At 39.3% G+C, this 14828-nt stretch overlaps 1 long non-coding RNA gene across 1 annotated transcript in view; it reads left to right on the top strand.

The window, feature by feature from the left end:
* Positions 1 to 1471: 1471 nt before the first annotated feature.
* LOC143660299 (uncharacterized) overlaps positions 1472 to 14828 on the top strand; it is a 37905-nt gene continuing 24548 nt past the window's right edge. Inside the window, exon 1 of the long non-coding RNA XR_013163926.1 lies at positions 1472 to 1579. This is a non-coding gene — a long non-coding RNA (uncharacterized LOC143660299). The remainder of the gene's footprint in view (positions 1580 to 14828) is intronic.

Below are 14828 nucleotides of genomic sequence, written 5' to 3'. Positions count from 1 at the left end.
TTCAGGCAATGCTCTAGTTCCATCTTCAGCATTGAGGCATGGCTACTGAGGGCAAATATAAAGAGCTTCCCACTCTGGTGATGACCTCAAGACGTATATCCTAGGCATTCTTAATTTTCTGCTTCCAAACATATTATAGACCCACACTTCATGAGTTTAAGCCTTTCTTGAGCCTGTTAAATGGTTCAAAGAAAACCACAGATTTAAAAAAAAAAAGAGGAAAGCTAGCAGGCAGGAGCAGTATAGTGAATCAAAGCAGATTAGAAACTCCGCGGTGGATGTATCTTTCCTTGGCATTTAGTTCAGCAAGTGGAGATGGTTTTCAGTTAATAATATGCATCCTGTTTATTTTCACTTCCTCATCAGAAACTTGGCTTCTTCTACAGTCCCTCTCTTCCTTGTAATTAGTAAAAGTAGAACTCATGCAAACAACTAATGGGGCTTCCTTGTCAACCCATAAAAAGAACTCTTCTTCATTCTCTGGGAACAGGGACAGAAATGAAACTGGCAGGCAGGGAGAGTAAAGGCAGAGGGATAATTTCCTCCTCTCAGCACATTTTGAAGAGGTTCCACCTTTTCCACAATTTGTTTTGTAAGGTAATATGTTGGCATCACAGCTGTGAAGACTAGGATAAAAACATGTTGGAGGGAGCAGTGTGAAAGCAAAACAGGGGTACTTTTTAATATTCTTATTCTCTCATCACCCAACAGAGCAGTCCCCAGCCTCCACCCAAGTGCCCCTGGCTCAATTCCCTTAATCTTAGAATCTGACCTGGTCTCTGTTCCAACTGTTAAAAATTGGTTTAATCAGAACAAGATTCTTGGGAGTTGGGTGGTTTTTTAACCCTTCTGTGGGCAAGTTTATCAAAGACTAGAAGGCAGATGCCTCAGGTCAGTGGTTCTTAATCATGGCTCTCCAAAAGAACCATTTTAAAAGATACAATTAAATCAGAATCTCTGGAGGGGTGAGCGCAGGCACGAGTACGTTTACAAATCTCCTGAGGTGCTTTTAATGGGCAGTCTGACGCAGCACTTCGGCCTTCTAGATCTAGATACCTTTCTACAGCCCAGGATACCATCGTAGGTGGCCCGTCAGAGGTGTTCACAACAGCTCAGCAGTCAGCGGCTCTCTGCAGACAGGACACTACACCAGTAAAGGGACACCTGAGGAGAGATGACCTTCCCTCTTGCTACTCTCTCCCATCCTCCATTCCCTCCCCTTCCTCCCTCCACTCCTGTGAACCTCTGCATTTTAGTGGTCAACACCCATGTTTGTAACTTTTGGTAATACGGGCTTCACCCTTTCCTTGGGAAATCCCCATCCCTCAGGAGGCTCTTGCCTCTTTTGGGTCAGGTGGTGCTGACTCAACCCATGTGACTCCCATCCAGCCAATCGGAATACAAAGCCCTTTTGCCTCAGATTGGTTGGGTCATGGTGAGCACGTGACCAAATTGCACCAATAAGGTGAGAGTTGGAGACGGTGGAGGGTAGGCTCTCCACTTTTGGCTCTGGCTCAGCTGTCACGTATTTGGTCGCCACGTGGAAGACCTGTCTGAAATGGAGACAACCCTGAGAAAGGTAAAGGGAGAGGGGAAAGGCATCCTGTAGACATATTCAAGCCCTTGGAATGAGCCATGTTCAAACTTCTATCTACCCCTGAATTTCCTAGTTGCGTAACATAAACCATCAAATTTCTTTCTTATTTAAGCTGATTTGTTTGCATTGGCTTTTCTGCCACTTGCTGCTAAGTATAACAACTTGCCCTCTCTCTCCTCTGGGAAGTGTCTGTAAGACCTCTGTGCTGTCAGCTGTGGTCCAGGGCAAGGAAGAAGACGTCTTGAGGACTCTCCTCCACCACAGGCTCTCTGGGATGACAATGGGGAGAGGAGAATGGGCTGGATGTCATCCCGCATCACTCCTCCATGCTCTGGGGAGGGGGACAACAGGTTCAGCCTCCTTGAGAGCAGCCCACTTGGCTTTGGGCTGAGCACCCTGCCAGGAGAGCTGTAAAAGTCCCTCAAAACAGGCTGCCTTGATTTAGTTTCCCCATAGGTTTAGTGAGAACCAGTTTCAGCTGCCACCCCCTGTCTTGGTGCAGTGCCACAACGGGGTCCGTACAGAAGAACAGTCCAAATAACTTTCTTTTTTACCGAGGCCTCCATTTTGGACAAAAGTGTAGGCCTGTGAGCCCTTGGCGGCTATGGAGAGTGTCATCACTCACATTTATCAGGGATTTATTATGGACCAGACGTGAGATATATGAAATCCTCCTAATGACCCTATGAAGTGGTTGCTGTTATTTTGCCTATTTTATGGATGAGAATACCAAAGCACGTTGAAAGGACTTTGCTCACAGTCACACAGCCACAAAGTTGCAGAGTGGGGAATCTAAATCCAGAATTTGTATTCCCGATCCTGGGCTCTTAAGCAATATGCATTATTCCAGCCTCTACAAGGCCACTTGCTCAGCCCAGAACAAATAGTCATTCATGTACGTGACTTTGGCAAGCTGGCCATTTTTTCCAGTGTGTATGTATACAGCCACCCCCTGTCTGAATGGAATGTTTGCTCTGCTGGATCAGGAATGATTATATTAATACATATTGATTTAGAGGGACTGCTCCAGGGGATGAGGGGCTGAGCAACTTAGGAATCAAACCTGCATGACCATGTTCCAGGCCCAGATGTAGAACCCAATCAGTGAGATCATAAAGGCTGCTTTGTCCACAGAAGGAAACATTTAGCAACATTTTTGCCTATCAGTTTAATATGCAAGTAACATTTGATTCCCTAGGCATCTTTATTTCTAACTAGAATTTTGAAACTCAACCTAATTAGCAGCAAAGTGGAGCTTTCATCTTCCAGGGATGAGGGGTGCAGTGGGGTGGCATTAGAGAGCGCTTCTTGTCTTACTGTCCGCCACTTCCTGTACTCTGATTTCAGTTTGTTCAACCTGCCCCTCCTTGCCCCACATTGCCCAATGGAACAAAAGGAGTACAATCTTACTTCTTGCCACACCTTACATTTTGTTCCTTTTTTTTTTTCTTCTTCTTCTTGGTAAGGTTGAAAAACAAAGTGTTTCAATGTGACTATGCTCTCATGTGGTTAGAGGCCAGCCCTGAGATTTCAAAGAAACCTTCTTTGTTCAAGATTTAAGAAAACAATCGCTGCACAGCAAACATTGATATGACTTTTAATGGCCATTTACCTGATTAATATCCTTTCGTGCTACAAGGCAGCATGAGACACAGTGCTTTAATGAAAGGCAACAACAAAGCGTGGACCAGGTGTGTTACTAAGAAACAATCTCTTGTGTGATTTAATTAGTCAAAGCATTGCATGGAGCAATTATAAGCAACCTTGCTGAAGTGGCTGCAGTTTGGAGCTCTATTCTATAAATCGTTTTTTTAAAGAAAGATATCATGATTTAATAACTGTGCTTCTCTAGTGGAAGAAGAAACCCTCTAATTGGGAGCAAAAGAGAAAAGAATTACGCATTAATCACAATTTTTAGACTTTTTTTTACCTCACTTCCCCTCATCCCTAATTGGGTTAAAAAAAAAAAACTTTCAACAATTTCTAGGAGGACTTGAAAGTGATTGTTTCTGTTATGTGTTCTTAGTTTGTTTCTTCTGTTCCTTGAGTTACTCAGTACCATCTTTGAGAGTGGCAGTCTAATTGGTGTGGCAACTTTAAAGAAAAATATGGAATAACTCCACCTGGTCAGGAACGCCCCTTCAGTACAAAACTGTAATTTTAAGAGTCCTGTAATTTTGAGTTGCCTTTGTTGTATTGTTACATACAAAAGAAATGGGAATTGTGCTAGTTTGATGGGCTTTTTTTTTTTTGTAATCCTCATGCCTTGGTTTAATGATGTGTCAACCTGCCACAGAAAGATTGACTGGCATAATGCTTATTAAGATAAAGCTAGATTTCTTGTGTGATGTGGGAACTTTACAATAGATAGGGTCTTATCAGGGAAAGTCTGCCTAACCCAGGTAGGATTTGTGACTGACTTCTACAATGCAGTTCTCTATACTTCTCTTCTACTTAAAGACAAGCATTCAGTGCAGACAGAGGGAAATACATTTGAGAACCCACATTAAAACTTCTCTTCTCTATGGGACCCCTGTGTCAGGAGCCTGAGATGATTTTGTGGCCACTGAAGCCCTGAATTTCCTTGAGTATGGGATGTTGATTGTTACATACCCTCAGAGAGTATTTTATCTCTGGGGTACTGGACAGTGCTGGGGTGGAATCACTTTGGGCCCTTTTACTAAGGTCTCAACTAACACCAAATTTCTGCATCTGGTGCTGGGTTCTGGATGACTCAGGTCAGCAAAGGGTTAGAAGGAGACGAGGTTTTGGCAATACTAATTTTCAACCTCAAGTCTGTGAGAGATGGCCTGCCTCGGGTCTATTTTTGTAAAGAATATTTTATTGGAACACAGCCGCGCCCATTCATTTCCGTATTGTCTGGATTGCAGATTGCCCTACAGTGGCAGAGTGGAGTGGATTCTGGAGAGACCATCTGGTCTCCACAGCCTAAGGTATTTACTATCTGGTCCTTCATGAAAAAGTTTGCGGGACCATGTAAGTTGTCAGCGATGACTTCTGATGAACAATTCTGCTGTGCCTGTTGGGAGGGAACCTTCCTCTCTCATTTCAGAGTATCCAAGTGGCTCAGGCTGAGAATGTAGATTGGACTGAGACTTGAGCACGTGGGCATTAGTCCATGCCAGCACACTGAGTGGCCATTCCCAGATTGGAGGTGGAGCTCCTGTTAGGTATTGTTGAGGAAGCATCCTTTAACTTTTGGAAAATTAAGGTTTTGTAGGGTGGAAAACTGGATCAGTGGCTCACAATCTGTAGACGACTAAGCTTTGTATGCAATTTATGTGGACATATGTCTTTCACATACAATCTCTTTTTACGTATGAATATTTGATTTCACAAGAAATACGTGAATTCATTTGCCTTAACATGTTTGAACAGTAGAGATAAGGCTGATGATCAGGGATGACATTCAAAATAGCTAACACATTTCTGGCCCAGGTACTGACCAGCAATCAGATACTGGCAAGCTTAAACAAGGACTGCCACCCGATGGTCTGTCCCAGCACCGTCCATCCTCTGCTAGTGAATGCTTTGGCCACCCGCTCCTGACTCCATCCATTCTGCTCCCTTCCCCGCTATTCTTAGTCTGGTCTGTAACTTTCCAAAGAATGTTATATGCTTTTTTTGTAGAACCTAGTGGATTTAGAGCATCTGGGACTCTAAAACTTGTTTCTTTTTAGTAGATCTTTTGAGACCGGTAGGGATAGATTTACCTCATTCATTTTAGCTTATGTATAATATCACATAGTATAGATGTTCGCAATCACCTGTTTAAAAAAAAGATATTTCAAATGAAGGTCGATGTTGCTATTAATAAAATCTACTTCATTTAAAAGTCACTAAATTCAGTGTCTATTTTTGCAAATGAAAGCATACAATTTAGAAGCTATCATGGGTCACTCAGAAATATTTCCTGTTTAAAAGAAATATAGAAAGCTAACAAGGTATTTGTTTACGTATTTGCCTGGTTGGGCATAAAACAGTCTTTGAAAGGAGCCAGAAAACAAACCAAGAAACTGGTAAAGTCATTGATTTTAAGGAAGGGGACAGGGATGAGTAGGAGACAGTTCTTTGGGACATTTAGAATTTTGAATATTAGCTCTTTAAAAGAATGAAATATAATAACAAATAGCAGAAGGAAGTGTCTTAATGGTTGATGTTTGGGATCAGCTGGTCAGGCCTGTGACCCCCTAACAATTGTTCTTGTACCACACCAAATAATTGAGTGCTTAAATTACTATCAGCAACCTCTAGGGAGGTCTAGGACTTTCCTGAAATAATCTGAAGATTGAAAGCCTTTTCTTAAAAAAAAAACAAAACACAAACACATAAAAATATAGATCCGCTAAATTAAAATCATTTCACTGAAGCTTAAATAATCCCCAGGAGACCCAGCCCAGAAAGCAGCAGCTGCTGCTCCTTGAGGCCCACCCCTTCCCAGGCTGTGTTTGACCTCCGGGTCCAAGGGGTCATCTGTTCACAGCCACCTCCCCTAACTCTTTTGGTTTATGAGTGGCAGGAAATGGGACAGCAGCTGTTTCTGAGAGGCAGTGGGCCCAGATGCTGCAGCTAGAACCCAAGCATTACTCCCTCCTCCCCATTTTCAGAAAGCAGGGTTGAGCAAGAAGGAAGTTTCCCCCCTCATTTCTAGGTCCTGTAGGAACCCCAGGAAACCTCCTAGCTGGGATGGAAAAAGATTTTTGAATGGAGTTCTCATCAAAGAGAATTAGACTATTCATACCAGCAGCCGATTCCTCTTTTTATTATCTTGTATTAAAATAACAAACACTTATTGAGCACTTCCTGTGTGCTAAGAGTGCATTATTGAATTTAACACTGAGATACCTATTGGCATTGCTTCCAATTTGCAGATGATGAAGCTCCGAGTGGTTAAAAATATACTCAGGGTTTCCTTTGTGCAGGAAACTTGTAAAGAATCAGGAAGAGTAAAAATATCCATTATGTAATGAGCACTTACTTTGTGCCAGGCCCTGTTCTAAGATCTCTACTTAAGTTATCACATTTATTTGCAGTAATCCTATGGGGAGAGTTTCCCCATTTTACAGATGAGGAAACTGGGGCTGGGATTCAAACCCAAGAAGTCTGATTCCACAGCCATACTTTTAACTAGGCACCGTACTAGTTTATTTACTTATTTAAATATATATTTTTTATTTTAGAATCATTTTAGATTTACAGAAAAGTGGCACATGTAGTATGGAGAGTTGCCATATTAACATATTATAAAACCATGGTACATTGGTTAAATTAAAAAAAATCATTAATTTATTATTATTAGCTCACTTCTAGACTTTTTTCAATTTCACTAGTTTTTTCACTAATGTCCTTTTTCTGTACCAAGATCCAATCTAGGATATATTACATTTTGTTGTCATGTCTCCTTAGTCTTCTTCTGTCTCTGAAAGTTTCTCATTCTTTATTTTTCATAACCTTGTCAGTTTTGAGGATTACAGGTCAGGAATTTACACAAAGCCCCTCAACTTAGGATTGTCTGATGTTCTTCTCACAATCAATTTGAGTTATGGGCTTTTAGGAAGAATACCACAAAGGTAAGTTCCCTTTTCATACCATGTCATGTATATATCATATCATATATATTATGTTGTATGAATATACCATATAGTACATCAGCTATCATATCATGTACCATATATCATGGGGTATATAATATCAATCTGAGTTATCAGTGGCATTATTAACCTTGATTACTTGGTTAAAGCAGTGTTTGTCAGGTTTCACCACTTTATAAAGTTACTGTTTTTCTCTTAACTTTGCATATTCTTTGACAGTAAGAAACTTATCCAGTCTATACTCAAAGTGAAGGGACTTAAGCTTCCCCTCCTGGGTGGGGAGTATCTGCATATCTAATTTAGAAATCTTTGGTGAGGAGGAATTCTACTTTCACCCATTTCTTTGTTTGAGCACTTGTTTATATCAGTAGGAACTCTTGGCTATTTATTCTATATTTTGGGATATAATCCAATACTACATTTTTTTGTTGCTCAAATTATTCTGCTTTGGCCATTGGAACTCTTTCAGATTGAAACTGTGTTCTTCTGACATGACCCTGTCCTTTTGTTTTTTGAGTGTTTCCTTACTTCTGGCACTAGAAGATGATCAATACAGATACATTTTCTGTGCTCCATTCCTAGAACCAGCATTTTTTCTCAGGAGGTCTGATTCTTTGTATTGAAGAATGGTATTTAGAAACCAATATCTGGGTACTGGGTGTGCTCATTGCTACTGGGGTGTCACTGCTTCTACGCCCTCTCAGTGTACAAAGTGAAGAAATATATGTATGTATACTAACCCATATATATAAACAGTCTACAATTATTTCTGTTTCCATTTGTGTATAATTAAAATAAATGTTTTTTACTGATGTGTCTGACTCAAATCCAGTCCCATAGGATTCATTCTAGCTCCTACACTCCCAGTTTATTTTCAATCTTCTTTCTCCTACAGTGAGAAGCCTGACGCCCAGTGTGTCCTGTTTGTTTACTTATTTGTTCAACCCTAGTATACATGTAGCTTCAGAATTGTTAGCCCACAGCCCTGTAAGAATCAATTACCAATGAGAGTGTATCATTTACATACAATTATTTTTGTCCTTAACTTTAGTTTCCAGTCAAAACACCATTTTTCATAGTTATTTACTCAGTTTCAAACTCTACTATTCTTTTAAGGGTTGAATAGGCCAAACTGGGAGGCAGGTGCATGTGCTAATGTTTGTCTACAGTATTCTCAGTTCTCATCTTCTGGGCGCATGCGTGGTTTGAATTTCCTTCTCCTTGCAAGATTAGGTAAGAACATGTAACTTGCTCTGCCCAATGAGATGTGAGAGAAGGAAATGTGTTGCTTCCAGGAAGATTTGTTTGCTGGTGTGAGATTTTTTTTGGCTCTCTTTTCCCTGCCAAAGCAATTGTAGGAAAATAAAGTGATGTAACAGTATGAGCTGATTCCTCACATGGGGAACAGCAGCCTGGGAAAATTATCTAGAAAGTGAATTTCCCCCTAGAATTAAACATTGTTTGTTTTAAGCCCCTTAGATTTTGGAAATATTTGTCACTAGAGCATGCCTGTGAACTTGTCTGATGAGGAAATAAGCATAATAATTAGGGACAGAAAATATGTAGAAGTAAACTCCAGCATGTTCTATGGAGACAACTAGTAAAATAGCTAAATGCTATAGTAATTCATGAAGTTATTTGCATTCACAAATCCACTTGGAGAGCTAAAAAAAACCATCACCCAATTACTGCCTCCTCCCCCCCACCCCAAATCCAGAAAGTCACTTTTACATAGTATTTTGCATTCAATTTCAGTTGGGTTACTGGATCCCCTGAAACCTTTCTGGATCACCTGCCTATCTCAAGGGGGCAGCTGTTTTTTATCTTTATCAATAGCTGCCATGTGAGAATGTGGACTCAGTGTTTAGGTTATGTATGCTATTAAGGTTCAGGTAGGTCCTTGCAGCTGAGGCAGTGTGAAAAAGCTGCTTGTAGGATTTGCTGTTTGAATATAAAATAAAAGGAAAGATTGAAGAGAATGGGGACCAGATTTCAGGAGGAGGCGATGTTCCTTGGCTGAGATCCTATAGGCAGAAAGTGGCAGAGAATGTCCTGAAATGCAGGGCTGTCTTATCCAGATCCTACCATTTTAACTTTTTTTTAAAAGAGCATTAAGGCCCCATGGACTCTCTTTTCACTGTTTTAAGGAGGCAGAAAGGAAACTTAACCTGACTCCATTAGCAAGGCTTTGAAGACCTTGGAAATGGTTGCAAAACACCAATGTCCTTATTGCCTAGCAAATAGATATCAGCGAGTGAAATGAGCTGGGTACAGTGCAGTGGGAGGTAGAGTGGACTGCATAAACTGGAGAATCGGGCCTATCTCAGGTGGGCAGCTGCTCTTCATCGTCACTGACAGCTGCCTTGTGGGGTTTGGGGATCAGTATTCCGGAATTCCAATGTTTCAAAGGAAAATACAAAATCTGGTTTGGGGGTTGTTTTCTTTTTGTGACACTTTGATTGCCATGTACAGTTGAATAGGTTGGGTTTTGGCTGCAGGTCCTAGAGTAGGTCTGCCAGAGGAAGGGATGCGTGTTCTGATTGAGACATGGGTACATGTACTCAGTCCTGATTAGGCCATCTTCAGTCCATGGGCTTCTAGTTTGAGGCCTCTGGTTCAGAAGAGCAGCTTGTTTGCTCTGCTCCCAGCAGGCCTTTCTGTAAACTAGTGTGAACAGCTGTGTTAGTTAGATTCAGTTGTCAACTTGGCCAGGTGAGCATACCTAGTTTTGTTGCTGCGGACATAAGCCAATGGTACGTGAACCTCATCTGTTGCTAATTACATCTGCAGTCAGCTAGAAGGCGTGTCTGCTGCAATGAGTGATGTTTGACTTAATAGGCTGATGCTTAAATGAGAGAACACAACGTAGCATAGCCTAAGCAGCTTGGCATTTCTCATCTCAGCACTCGCAACTCAGCCCAGGCCTTTGGAGATGCAGAAAGAAGTCACCCCAGGGAAAGTTGTTGGAACCCAGGGCCCTGGAGAGAAGACCAGCAAAGACCATCTTGTGCCTTCCACATAAGAAAGAACCTCAGTGGAAAGTTAGCTGCCTTTCCTCTGAAGAACTAACAAAATAATTCCCTTTTATTAAAAGCCAATCCACTCTCTAGAACAATAGCTTTCAATACACATCTGCTTCAAGGCAATCAGCCCTTTCACCTATGTGTGAAGCTCCCGTTTTTCTATGGTTGACATTAGGGCCCAGTTTAGGGAATGAGGGAGGTGTGGGTTGGCATCCTGAATTCGGGCTTCTTGGGCACTTATGAGTAGCTGCCATTTACCTAGTGCATGTTTTAATGAACAACAACACTACCTGATTTCCCAGGCATTCCTGAAAAATAAGTTCCATGATGCTTGTCTATGTAAAGTATGGAATAAAAACAAAAGCAGAGTAAAATTACATATTATGAATACTCTCTGCACTGGAGACATAGTAATTGGAGGGAAGCAAATATCTAAGCTATCATTATGGGACACTAAGATATTTCCCTAATACAGTTATATACTTTAGTTATTCCTTGAACCACTCTTTGCTATAGTTTTCTGTTTTTCTTCTGTTGAATTATAAAGCTTCTGGGGCAACAAGAAATGTGTTTTGAGTCTCCTCTCCCAAGTAACAAGCTTGTGTTCTCACTGCTAGTCCTTTGAGAGGTAATAAACTGAGCTTTCAGAGTGAGTGGTAAACCCCAATACATGTTCTGCTCCATGGAAAAGAGGAAGGAATTCGCTGGAATGGAGGGTATGATTTTGGTTTTGATTTGCTTCATGGCCTTGTAGGGCCCCAAGAATCCACTTGAGGCAGCAAGTATCCAATGGCTTCTGCTAGCTGGTCATTATAGACCAAACAAAGGACACACTGAGTAGAGATAGGCCCAATGACTTGGAAATGATTCAGGCATTCCAAGAATGTACAAGCCTGCTGTATTCAGAGCACAGAGGACGCAGAAGAAATGTGAAGAGCTAATGCTCTTATTTTAAAGAAAACTTTTCTAGTAAGTCATTAGTAGGGATTTTTTCTGTTTCTTTCTATTACTTCCTCCCCCCCCCCCTTCCTTTTCTATTATTTTCTCTTCTTTTCTTTTGCTGCTGTTAGGTTCTGTCATTGCAGTTCTAACAGGCCTATTCTCCCTTCCTCCACAGGAGTTATTTTGAGTTGTGTTGTGTCTCAAGGGGGCCAGCCTCCCAAAGAAAATGAAAGAAAGTAATACCTACTAGAAACTTAATGAGCTTCATTAGTTTCAGATTTTTTTTTTCTTTCTGGCCTTGTAGAAAATCAGGAGGCAAGAGAAAGAACCTGTAGGTGGGAGGTACTAAAGGGTTATTGCTTATAGCCAATGTCCAAACTTAGTGGACATTCAGTAATTTTGTGGTTCTTACATTTGTCTATGTATTGGAAGCTCTCTGAAGATCTTGATTCAGTAGGTCTTGAGTAGGGAGTTTTTAAATCTTCAAAGACAATTCTGGCATATAGCCAGAGGAGGAAATGTGTAGTTTTTAGATGGAAAGATAATTGTATTATGGAAGGAGTAAAGATGGAGCTAGATCAAAAAGTAATTGTGTTAGAGTTGAGACAAGAATTCTTTAATATCATCATATGAAACTGAACTTAATGAACTTTTCTTCCACCAGCATGGCATCAATTTTAGCACAACTGAAATTGTGCTAGAGCTCATGGTGTCCTACTAGGTTTGATGGTAGGTGGTACCATTCATTTATTCATTTAATAAATATGTATGGTGATTCCCTTTAGCAATCATAGAAAATATACAAACAATCATACTTGTACAGATTAACCCCACACCCTCAGAGAAGAAAAAATGACATTCTATAAAATACTCAGTGAATACAGAAGAAATCAAGAAAGAAGGGTCAAAGATCAAAGAATGTAAAAGCATAGAACAAAGTAATGATATGGTATATTTAAACCAACCTTTATCTATAACTGCATTACATATAGATGGGCTAAACACTCCAGTTAAAAGGCCAAGATTATAAATGGATAAACAGCTACAGTAAAAACACCTTAAATATAAAAATACAGCAATTTTGATAATAAAAAGAAACTATATACCACACAAACACTAACCATATGAAATGTGATATTCTTGTTACTATCACACAAAACACACTTCAAAAAAGAAAGTGTTAACAAACATAAAAGTACTACAAGGTATATGGAGCAAAATTTGTCAGAACTCAAGAGAGAAATAGATAAATCTGAGAGTTGAAGACCTCAGCACTCCTTTCTCAGTAACTAATAGAAAAATAGACAAAATTAGAAATATTTGATGATTTGAACACTGTGCTGGTTTGAATGTATTATGTATGCCAGAAAAGCCATGTTTTAATCCTGGTTCAGTCTTTTAGGGACAGCTGTTTCTTTTAATTCTGATTCAACATTGTATGTGGAAACTTTTTGATTGGATTATCTCCATGGAGGTGTGACATGCCCAGTTGTGGTTGTGACCTTTTGATTAGATGGAGATGAGACTCTACCCATTCACATGGGTCTTGATTAGTTTACTAGAGTCTTTAAAATGGGAAACGTTTTGGAGAAAAGACAGAAATGACGTAGCCTACAGATACAGAGAGCTGATGGAAACTTATAGAGCTGACACAGGTACCAGCACTTGGAGAACAGAGATGGAGATGCTTGAAGGCCAGCAGATGTTGCTATGAGGTGTTAAGCAAACCAGAACCTGGAGAGAGCCAGAGGAAGCCAAGAGATGAAAGCCAGTCCCTGAGAAGCAAATTGAGGAATCTCCACAGGAACAGAGGCTGAAAACAAAGGAGCCCAGGAGCAAGGGACCAATAGATGCCAACCACATAATTTCCCAGCTAACAGAGGTGTTCTAGACCCACTGGCCTTTCTCGAGTGAAGGTAACCTTTTGTTGGTGCCTTAATTTGGATACTTTTGCTTCCTTAGAACTGTGAACTTGTAACTTATTACATTTTCCTTTTTTAAAGCTGTTCCAATTCTGGTATATTGTATTCTGGCAGCTTGCAAACTAACACAAACTCTATCAAACAACATGACCTAAAAAACATTTGTAAAATACTCACAACCAGTAAATACAGAATACACATTCTTATCAAGGATGCATAAAAGATTAACCAACATAGACCAGTTTCTTGATCATTAAGCAAGTTTAAATAAATTCTGAGAATGAAATCATACAAATTTTTTCCTAAGGAGAGAATTAAATTAGACATCATTAATAAAAATAAGATTAATATGAAAAGATTAATTAGGAAATCTAGAAATTCCCCCAAATATTTGGAAATTAAGGAACATTTACAAAGAATTCAAAAGGGAAATTAGAATTCAGAAGTGAAAGTAGAAAATACCTTGAACTGAGTTAATGAAACACAGTTGTCAACATTTGTAGGGTAGAGCTAAAGTCATGCTAAGAACAAAATTCTTATATTAGAAAAGAACAATCTAAAAAAGCTTATATAGTCTTCCATATTAAGGAATTAGGAAAAATAGGGCAAAAGAAGTCCAAAGTTAGTAGAAGGAAGAAAATAAGATAAGAATGAAAAACAGTAGATAAATATCAAGTCCAAAAGTTGATTACTTGAAAATGTTAATAAAATTGGTAAATTTCTATCAAGACTGATCAAGAAGAAAGAAAACACAAATATCAACATTAAGAAGAAAAGAGGCTATCATCACAGACTTTCTGACACCAAATTTGATAGCATAGATGACATGGATAGATTTCTTAAAAAATGCAACTTAACAAAAATGGTGAAATAAGAAAGAGCTCTAAATATCTATTAAAGATATATACCTCATAATTAAAAGCCTTTGCACAAAGAAAATCCCTGTCTCCAACAACTGCACTGGTGATTCTTTCAAAAGTTTATGGAACAAATAATTCTAATGTTATACAAAAAACTGAAAAATAGGGGAAGAGGGACTTCATAACTCATTTTATACAGTCAGCAAGCCAAAACCTGATGAGTATATTACAAGAAAAGAAAACTATAGATAATATTCCCTATTGAATAGACTAAAAAAATTCTTAGCAGGATAATAGCAAATCAGTATACCAATATATAAAAAGGATACTATGGCATGACCAAGTGGGTCTAATCCCACACATACAAGTTTGGTTCAACCTCTAAAAAACCAAGGAAATATATTTACAGAAAAATCATATAATGATCTTAAGAGGTACACAAAAGCATAGACAAAATCCATTATACATTTATGATTACAGAAAAGGAAGAAGAACCTCTGAGGAAATTAGGAATAGTTTTCCCCATCCAATATAGACCATCTCTGAAAAGCTCTTGTTAACATCATTCTTTAATGGTGAAATATTGAAAATACTCACCCTAAGATTGAGAACAAGGCAAGGATGTCCACACTAAACCATTTCTATTCAACATTCTACTGGAGTTCAATGCAATAAAACATTGGGAATGAAGAAATAAATGTGTTCACAATGACATGATTGTATATTGAAAGGAATCTAAAAAGGATTGCTAGATGTGGTATGTGAATTCAGCGAGGTCTTTGTATACGGAGTCAATTATGAAAAGCAATTGTATTTCCATATACTAGTAGCGAACAACTGAGAAATGAAATTGTTAAAGTGCCATTTATAAT

Source organism: Tamandua tetradactyla, chromosome 16, assembly GCF_023851605.1.
Source record: "Tamandua tetradactyla isolate mTamTet1 chromosome 16, mTamTet1.pri, whole genome shotgun sequence".
Classification (NCBI taxonomy): Eukaryota; Metazoa; Chordata; class Mammalia; order Pilosa; family Myrmecophagidae; genus Tamandua; species Tamandua tetradactyla.
This window is presented reverse-complemented; position numbering and strand designations above follow the sequence as displayed.